Source organism: Gossypium hirsutum, chromosome A03 (genome assembly GCF_007990345.1).
Source record: "Gossypium hirsutum isolate 1008001.06 chromosome A03, Gossypium_hirsutum_v2.1, whole genome shotgun sequence".
NCBI lineage: Eukaryota > Viridiplantae > Streptophyta > Magnoliopsida > Malvales > Malvaceae > Gossypium > Gossypium hirsutum.
In genome coordinates this window covers 95,488,629-95,498,945 of record NC_053426.1, presented here as the reverse complement: position 1 = coordinate 95,498,945, position 10,317 = coordinate 95,488,629, and the positions used below count along the sequence as shown (strand labels likewise).

The 10,317-nt window shown below is 37.6% G+C and overlaps 1 non-coding gene across 1 annotated transcript; it reads left to right on the top strand.

Annotated features, from left to right (window-relative positions):
• The first annotated feature begins 8,903 nt into the window (after positions 1-8,903).
• LOC121225727 (small nucleolar RNA R71) lies at positions 8,904-9,010 on the top strand. Its single transcript, XR_005923593.1, has one exon. It is a non-coding gene; the product is annotated as a small nucleolar RNA R71 (small nucleolar RNA).
• Positions 9,011-10,317: the final 1,307 nt, after the last annotated feature.

Here is a 10,317-nt window from a genome sequence, read left to right as displayed (position 1 = left end):
CATTTACAAGTTTCATATCATTATCAACCAACTAAGACAAGTGTATGTACCATATGAAAATATCAATCCATTCATCGACTTAACATTATATCTCATAAGACTCACTAAGGTACATACCATTAAGTTAACAAAAACATCACCAACACGCTGAGTCTAGGATTACTGTTGGATGCTGATATCTACAGATGAACATGATCAAACCTATCATGTGCATAGAAAATAAAATTGTACGTTGAGTCTAACTCAGTTGTATTCCTATAATAGAAATTAAAACATAATATAAATCATATAATGCGATTTAATATGTCAATCTACAAGTCCTAATACATCACCAAATTAATTAATCTAATTGCATATCTTAAACCGAGCTATCATAGTTGCAACATATAAATCTTTCCCTACCTTAATCGAATTGATTAAATTGAATAATATTAAAGTCACAATTCTAAGCTTTTAGTCTGATATCTACTATCCATCCTTATTTCAATTTAATTTATACTCAATTTCTCAAATCACACATGTGACAATTTACTTTGTCAGGAAACTGATTCAATTGCACATTTACAACAATATACAATGTTTTCAAAACTATTCGATTTAGTCCTTATCACTAACCATCAATTCTATTATGCTCTTTTATCATTTCTATCTTACCTATAATCTTACCATGCAAACACAGTTCGTAAATGCAACAATTGAAAGGTTTGAATTATTGAAATACAAACAATAAATTCTAAGCTATTTGTCGATAACTTTACCTTTTCCTTTACGTTTTGAGGAATCCGGGTTGACTTTAGATGCAAATTAACATAAATACACCAAATCATAAATAAAAAATCAAACTCACACTGAATTTACTACTTTACACAAATTTTACAATTTATTCAATTTAGTTCCTAAAATCGAGACTAACTTAACTTCTAATTTAAAACTCAAATTTTTAATTCGATTTCATTATAGTGCATTTAGGACCTTTTATTTCTCATTTTTACCAAAAAACTTGGTTTTTATGAATTTTAGTCCTTATTGAGCAAAACTATAAATTAACTTCACAATTTAGTCCATTTTCATCTCTAAGCTTAAAATCTATCAATTTGGTACCTAAAACTTTAAAATATCATCAATGGCATCTTTTCAAAACTTTAACAGTTCCAAAAAATAACACATAGGTCAACTAAATTAAGCACCCGGGATTTTGAAAACATAAAAATTACAAGAAAAGTACTAAATTGCAGTAACTAATTAGAGCTTCAAAATCACAAACCCTCGGCCGAAAGTTTCCTTCTCTTTGGAAATGGAGGTTTGACTATTTAGAGAAGACAAAAGAAATGTTTTCTCTTTCTCTACATGATCGCGTGATTCGTAACAAGTAATAAATATTTATAATGAAGATCAAACCTAAACTAACTATTATCACGACGAAAAGGCAAGTGCACCTATCGAATAATAGTATAGTAATGGCAAGACCGGGATATCTACCCAAGGGAACCAAAAGTACTAGTAATAACTATCTTTTTATTATTTAACCTAGAAATAAGGAGGGGTTGTTTATTAAACTAATTAACTAAACTTGATTAACTAATTAAACTAAAGCAAAGACACAATTTGGAAAAAGGCTTGAAGAAAAGTAATTGATAAAGATGACACCCAAGGAGGAATCCACCTAGATTTCACTTGTTATCTGACTCTGAACCAGACGATTTATTCACTTGACTTGATCCGTGAGACTCCCTAACCTATATTATTATCTCTTTCGAGATTAATAACGTCTAACCCTCAGTTGAATTAATCGAAATCTCTTTCTTAATTCAAACCCCTACAGAAGTAGTAAATCGATCTATGGACTCCCATATTAGGTTTCACCCTAATCTGGCAAAATCTCGTAACCCTATTTCTAGGTGTTCGATCAACTTCGCTTAATTGTGCCAAATCTACTCTTAGACAGGAACTTTTGCTCCTCTGCATAAGCACATCAAATCATGAATTAATACCCGGAATATTAACTCAAGCACTAAAAACACATAATTAAGAACAAATCAAGAATTTTTATCATACAGTTTAGATAATAATAACAAGATCCATCATAGGTTTCAACCCCCTTAGGTATCTAAGGGGTTTATTTCATAATAAAATAAGAGTACATCTCAAAAGTATGAAAATAACAAAACATAAAGAAAACTCTAAAACCCCTGAAGGAATTCTGAGAGAGATCTTCAGTCTTGGAGTAGCTTCGGCTTTTGGGATGGATCGTCTGGCTTTCTTCAGGTAATTCCCGGCGTGTGATTCTGTATTCTAAAAAAGTTCTGGGGAGAGCGGCCCCTTTCTAAGTCATACTTAGGGTGTTTATATAGTCTTTGGATTGGATTTCTTCCTCCCTAAGTATCCTTTTCCGTGTAAAATACAACTCTTTGAAAAAGGGACACACCCATGTGCCACGGCCGTGTGACGTGATTGTCAGGCCGTGTTCGATCCGTTAAATTGCACACGGCCGCGTGGGTCAATGGCCAGGCCATGTGAATCATGAAAGCTTTGGTCGACACCCTCGAAAGACATGGGCGTGTGAGCTACCCGTGTCGCAAGGCTTAGGCCGTTTCATCTTATCGATTTGGTCTATTTTGTCCCTTTTTGGCTCGTTTTTGGCTCCTTTTGACTCTTGGTGCTCTCCTGAGTACAAAACATGAAATAACCTGATTAAGAGCACCAAAATCCATAAATTTAGTAATAAACATCCATAAATATGCTAGGTATTTGGGGTAAAAATATGTATAATTTTACGTTTATGAAATACCCCCACACTTAAGCATTTGCTTGTACTCAAGTAAAACTCTCATTTACTACTAGAATTCATTCCTTTCAGTCACATAATCATTACTGATAATGTTACAAGTTATTCCACAGAAAATTAGATAGTGAGAATTCAACTATAGGGGCATTAAAAGCCTCAAACAATCTAAATCGAATATTTTGATAATAAAATCATAGGTAATCAATCTCCTTCCTCTAAGTAATTAACTTTAGTCCTAAATATACAAGAGATGACATCCTCACTAAAGATTCACTCAAATCACTCAAAGTGTTTAAGGTTCAAGATTAAGCACTCGATTGTCTAACATGAGAAGTTATTACCATAGGTTTGCATGAAAATCAAATCTCCACCACTTGTAAATGATATGATACACAAATCGAGATAATTTCAATATATTACCCAACTATCAAAAACTTAATTACTGAATCACAAACAAGTATCTAAAACTATATTACATGAGGTCATGATAACTTTTAGCTTGCTGAGAATTACAATAATAATACTGAGTTTTTTTTAAGAACAAATCAAGTCATACAATTAGAAATCATACTTCCTGATTCAGTAACAAAAAATGATTAACATAGTGAGGTAACAATATTAAAAATAATACCAATAAAGAAGGGTAAATTAAGTAAAAGGATTTCAACAATAATGGGTTAATGGGTTAATGATGAGGGTTAATTAATAAAAAGGGTTAGTAAGCTCAAGGGGGTTTATTAAGGGTTTAATTATGTGGGAAGGATTTTTATGGAGTAAGTGGGTCAAGTCCTAAGTGCCTTTATCATCTCAGTATATCAAATCATACGTGTGATCTCGACATGTATAATCGAAGCAAGTTCTAGAATAAAAGTTCAAAGTTGACACAATCAAACCACAAAAGAAGTGAGCAAGAAAGAAAGCTATACGCTCAAAAGGCTCAAAAATCTCACCAAAAATTTGGGTTTTTGATGTCATTCCTGTATACTTAAGATTTTAAGATAATACCTCAATTTAGGAAAATAATCTAAAAATTTTAGTTCTCAAAATATCAATTTATCATTCTCAATTCTCTAATGTCCTATAATCAAATAATCATGCATAATTCCCATGGTCTAGTTCATGACATATCAACAATAATTATAGATCAATCATAATTCATTCGATCAATATTATGAGAAAATCACTTAAGCACAAGATCAAATTCTTGGATTTGAGAATAATGCAAAAAGTTAGGCATCATGTTCATGTTCACCCCTCCACACTTAAGATGTACATTGTCCTCAATGTACAAAGATAGATTATTCAAAATAAAGAAAATCATAAGAGGGAAGGAGGTGAAACTCCCTATTATATAGATGTGGAACTTGATTCTAAGGCTAGAGTGTTTGGGGAAAGTGGTAGCTGCCACTGTTCTTAGCTAGATGACGAAATTGGGTTGTTGAATATGGCACTCGTGAGGTATTATTTCCCATTTGTTTCCTCATTCTGTAAAATATTCCTAGCAGATTTGCTTGGAAGTCTATAGAATCATGAATGGCTTATTAAGAGTTGGTGTGGAAGAGAGTGTAGTAGGATTACTTGTTAGAGATACTAGAGAAATGAAAAAAGTAAAATTTACTAATATAAATATGCCTTTCAAAAGAAAATAATAAAATTGAAATGAAAAGAAAAATAAGAAGAAAAATAAAAATCAAAATAAAAAGATAAGAGAATTCAATGATCCTCGTCAGTAGGGCTCTCAGGTGGTGGCGCTGGAGTGGCGACGTGAAAGTGCTAGCACACCTGCTACATCATGGCCTACATGTCGTCCATCTGTCTATCATGTCACCGATCTCACTCGTGAATCATCTCGAACTGTGTAGTGCAATACTGCTCGAAGTGAGCGAGTCAGTCGGAAAGGTGTGCCAATAAAGCAGCCGCATGAACTGGTCACTCCCTATGTGGCGTGGTAGAAGGCTCCTCGTGCTGTGGGGGGACATCATTAGGAATGTCCTCTAGATCCTCCTCGCCAATGGCATGAGTGATACGGTACTGAGGAGGAACGGTCCCACGGTGGCGCTCAATCATCCTCATCTGTAACATAGTCGTGATGCCCTGTGGGGACATCTAACCTATCAGTGTAACCGCTGATGACTGGGCCACGGTGTTGAGGAGGCCGAAGTGTCTGGCAAGGCGCGTCACGTAGGGGCCGATAGAGATTACTCCCTTTCGATGTCACACGGTCTGATGGCGAATGGCGAAAGCGATGAAGTATGCCACGTCAGCCACGTGTGCATTCACCATGCACCATAAATAGTAGGCGTCGTGGGTGTTGACAACGCCAGTGCTCTCTCTCCTTCCGGTCAATGTGTGTGCCAATATGGGATGGAGATAGCGTAGGGAAGGGGCGAGAGCTGAAGCCTTCGAGTGGCTGGGGTTGTAGGTGGAAGAGAATGGTGCCAAAGCTTTCCAACACGAGGAGGGCAAAATGTAGATATTGCGTGGTAGTGCATTCATGTCCTCCTCCTCCATAAACTCATCGATGTAAAATCCCAGAGCGACTCCAAACTCTGGGACACTCATCGCATGAACTACACTGCCTAATCGAAAGTGAATGGTGCCGGGGTCATCATTGTTCGTCATCACCACCTGTAAATGAAAAGTATAGCATAATTCTAAAGTTAGCTATAAAAAAGTGGGTTCGATAATAGCGAAGAACCATTCCCATGGGTCTATGGTCAGGAGGGCACGGATGGCATCAACTAGTTAGACTTGCTCTACGGCAGCCCAGTCAATGCAGCGACTTGTAGTGAGGGGTCACGCGCGTAGTACCTGAAATAGCTCCTCCTGCGAAGCTTATGGAAACTCAAGGAATGGGTGCCGAACTTTGGCTATAGCACATACCAAGGAAGAACTCAGTCCCCTACGTCTCTTTGAGGATGGGACCGCGGCCTTCTTGCCTCTCAATGATGACATAATGTACCTGAAAATGTATGAGCATTTATATAGTAGGTCCAAGATGTTAGGGAACTCGGTAAAGAAATTCGGCTCGAGGGCCTCTATTTCCACAGGCTTTGTCTTTGTTTAACATTTAACTATATCAAGTGAGAGGTGAAAATTTTATATGATTATTTAGAATCATTTACTGGAATCAAAGATGTATCATCAGTTAAGCAAGAATCCTAAAAATAGCATATGCTATTTAGTAGTTTAAACAATTCAAATATAGAAATTACTAAAGCAAATTCCTAAAGTAGTCAGGTTGAGAAAGTGAACCAAAGGCTATTGTAGGGTGGCGCACGAGCATGTTGGTGGCGAGCACGGGCGTTTTGCGTGGGTGTACAGTCGTGTGGAGGAAATAGAGGGAAAAGAGAGGGGAAAGTGAGGATTAATTTAGGGGGAGTGGATTTTAGGGTGGTTTGAGGGTTGGGGAAGTGAGAATCTGAGTAATGGTGGCCGGAATAGGGATTAGGGAGTGGGGAAGGGGAGATTTTGGCTAGGTTTTTGGAAGGAAGAAGAAAATGAATAGTGGTTTGCTTATATAGGGGGAAGCCACATGGCCCAGGGCCACACCCGTGTACTCTGAAGGTGAGCCCGTGTTTTTTGAATTTTGCAATTTAGGTCGTGCCCACCTCCTATCCCATGCCTGTGTGTCTTAGGCGTATGTGGCCCACGGCCATATCGCACAGTCGTGCCTAGCTTTGTTTACTTCTCCCACGCCCATGTGTTAAGGTACCACTCCCGTGTATTATTGTCCACGGCTTATAAGCACGAGCGTGTCTCACGCCCGTGTTGAAGAAACAGAATGGAGCCTTACCCCTGGCACGCCTGTGTTTTTCTGTTCCCACGCCCATGTTCACCTATCAAGTTCACCCACGCCATGTCGCACGACCGTGGGGATTTATCGCATCCCGTGTTTTGGGGAAATCATGTTTTGCTTCCACACGGCCGTATCACATGGCCGTGTTTATTCCCCTGCTTGGCCACGGCCTTAGGCACGCCTGTGTGCCTGGCCGTGTGTGCTGAGAAACTTTGTAATTCAAAGATAAAGTTAATGATTTAAAGTGTTAGAAATTGAAAATAAAGAAATCAGAATATGTTAGTTCTCGGGTTGCCTCTTGAGAAGCGTTTATTTATAGTCTAAGCTCGACTTGCCTCTCCGGTGAATGGTCAGGGTGGTTCGAAGAGTTTATACTCCTCATTCCTGCTATCAATCTCATCAAAATTGGGTTTTAATTAGGTGTTGTTTACCTTAAAAGTGTCGAACTTGGGGTGACTCACCTCTACCATACCAAATGGAAAAATACTGAGTACCGTAAGAGGGATTTCCTCATTCAGTGTGGTAGTGACAATGTGGGGATCTGCGGCATCTTGTAAGGCTTCATCGCCAACCTTAAGCTGATTAGGAGAGGTATCGGCCTTGTTTTGACGTAGTTTCAGTTTATCATGTGTTCTCGATTTGTGTTCTCGCCATTCGTCTAGCTCCTCTATCCGTAGCCTTCGTTCTTCATGAATGTGTCCTCTATCATTTTTGGAACATGGCTCGTGAACTTCTTTGAAGCTTAATTTCTGTAAAGTCATATTGTCAGTTTTAGTAGATTGGTGTGGACTATTACCTTCAATGTTCGATGTGATGCCACAATTACGAGCTTGAAGGGTGATTGTTTCACCTCCCACTAGAAGTATAAGCTCACCTATGCCAACATCAATAATTTTTTTAGCAGTTGCTAAAAAGGGCCTTCCTAAAATCAAAGGGGTGCTATTATCCTCCTCTATGTCTAGAACAACAAAATCAACGGAGAATATGAACTTATCTACTTTTATTAGTACATCTTCAATAATACCCCTAGGAAATCTTATAATTTTATCTGCCAATTGAATGTTCATCCTAGTGTGTTTAGGTTTCCCAAGACCTAGCTGCTTAAACATTTTGTAAGGCATTACGTTAATACTAGCCCCTAAATCAGCTAATGCATGACGCATATCTAAACTACCAATTAAGCAAGAAATTGTAAAACTCCCTGGATCTTTCAATATGTGGGGTAGGTTATTCTATAGAATAGCTGAGCAGACTGCATTTAGATCCACATGTGACGCTTCGTCCAACTTCTGCTTATTTACTAAAAGATTTTTTAAAAATTTTATTGCAGTTGGCATCTGCGACAAAGCTTCAATAAACAGTAAGTTAATATGTAATTTTTTTAAAAGTTTAAGGAATTTACCGAATTGTTCGTCTGAGTGGTCTTTCCTTATCGCGTTAGGGTATGGCACACGAAGTTTTGTATTCGACAGTCACTGGTTTGTTTGTATTTTGACCTACCTTATCTCTCCCTTTGCTTACCACAGTTTCTTGCCTCGGTTCTGGTTCAGGCTCAACGACTCCTTCGTCATCTTGAGTATTAATTGCGTTGAGTTGTTCCCTTGGGTTAGGTTCAGTATTACTTGGCAAACTACCTTGTGGTCATTCGGAGATCAGTTTGGAATGCTGGCCTATCTGAGTTTCGAGTCCTTGGATCGATGCTTGTTGATTTTTAAGTGCTGTCTCGGTATTTTGGAAACGGGTTTCTAACATTGATATGAATTTTGAGAGCATCTCCTCAAGGTTCGGTTTCTTCTTTTGTTGATAAGATGGCTGTTGAAAACCCTGAGGATTTTGTGGCTTTTCATTTCCTTCACCACCCCAGGAGAAATTTGGGTGGTTCTTCCAACCTACATTATAAGTATTACTGTATGGGTTATTTTGAGATCTAAAGTTATTATTACCCATATAGTTGACTTGTTCCTCTTTGTTTGTGGGATTGAAGGATTGATATTCTGTATGTACACCTCCTCCGCTTGAGTCATACCTCATTACTGGATGTACCTGCATAGAGCCAAGTAAACCATAAATCTTTTTAATGGGAAGTTCTACGTGATTTGACAGCATAGTAAATGAGTCGACGTTATAAACGCCGGCTGTTTTGTGGGCTTAGTCCTCATGACTTGCCATTGATAGTTATTCAGTGACATTTCTTCAATGAATTCATAAGCCTCTTCAAGTGTTTTGTTGTTGATGGTTCCGCTAGCAGCTGCGTCAAGCATTTGCCGAGTCGAGGGATTCAGACCATTGTGGAATATTTGTACTTGCAGCCAAAGCGGTAACCCATGGTGAGGGCACCTTCTCAGTAAGTCCTTGTATCTCTCCCATTCATCATAAAGTGTTTCAAAATTCATCTGCACAAAAGAAGAGATATCATTACGTAATTTAGCCATTTTAGCCGGCGGAAAATATTTTAGTAAAAATTTCTCGGTCATTTGTTCCCAAGTAATAGACCCTTGTGGTAACGAGTTCAACCACTGTTTAGCTTTGTTTCTCAGTGAAAAGGGAAATAACCGAAGACGAATGACATCTTCAGAAATGCCATTGATTTTAAATATATTGCAAAATTCTAGAAAATTTACTAAGTGAGCGTTGGGATCTTCATCTTGCAAACCACCAAACTGAACAAACTGTTGTATCATTTGAATTGTGTTAGGTTTCAGTTCAAAAGTATTTGTAGCTACAGCCGGTCTAACTATGCTAGACTCAGTTCCTGTTAAAGAAGGTTTAGCATAATCATACATAGTGCGTGGAGCAGGATTTTGATTAGCTGCAATTGTAGGAGATAGCTGATTGCCTTGGTTTTCAGCCATCTCATTGGTTAGGAGTTGAGTATCATCTTCTTGCTCATTCTCCGTGTATCGTAAGCTGCACCTTATTTCTCTTTGATTTCTATGAACGGTACGATTGATTTCTTCATCAAAAAGTAATGGTCCCGACGGGTTTCTTCTAGTCATAAACTATAAAAACCCGCCAAGAGAAAGAAAAAAGTAAATTAATAAACAATAATAATTAAATTAAATTAAATTGCAAGAAAAATAAATGGCTAAAGTAATAAAAATTGAGCGTTCCTAATATTTTAATTCCCCGGCAACGATGCCAAAACTTGATCGCGTGATTCGTCACAAGTAATAAATATTTATAATGAAGATCAAACCTAAACTAACTATTATCACGGCGAAAAGGCAAGCGCACCTATTGAACAATAGTATAGTAATGGCAAGACCGGGATGTCGTACCCAAGGGAACCAAAAGTACTAGTGATAACTATCTTTTTATTATTTAACCTAGAAATAAGGAGGGGTTGTTTATTAAACTAATTAACTAAACTTAATTAACTAATTAAACTAAAGCAAAGAGACAATTTGGAAAAAGGCTTGAAGAAAAGTAATTGATAAAGATGACACCCAAGGAGGAATCCACCTAGATTTCACTTGTTATCTGACTCTAAACCAGACGATTTATTCACTTGACTTGATCTGTAAGACTCCCTAACCTATATTATTATCTCTTTCGAGACTAATAACGTCTAACCCTCAGTTGAATTAATCGAAATCTCTTTCTTAATTAAAACCCTAGGGAAGCAGTAAATCAATCTATGGACTCCCATATTAGGTTTCACCCTAATCTGACAAAATCTCGTAACCCTATTTCTAGGCATTCGATCAACTCCACTGAATTATGCCAAATCTAC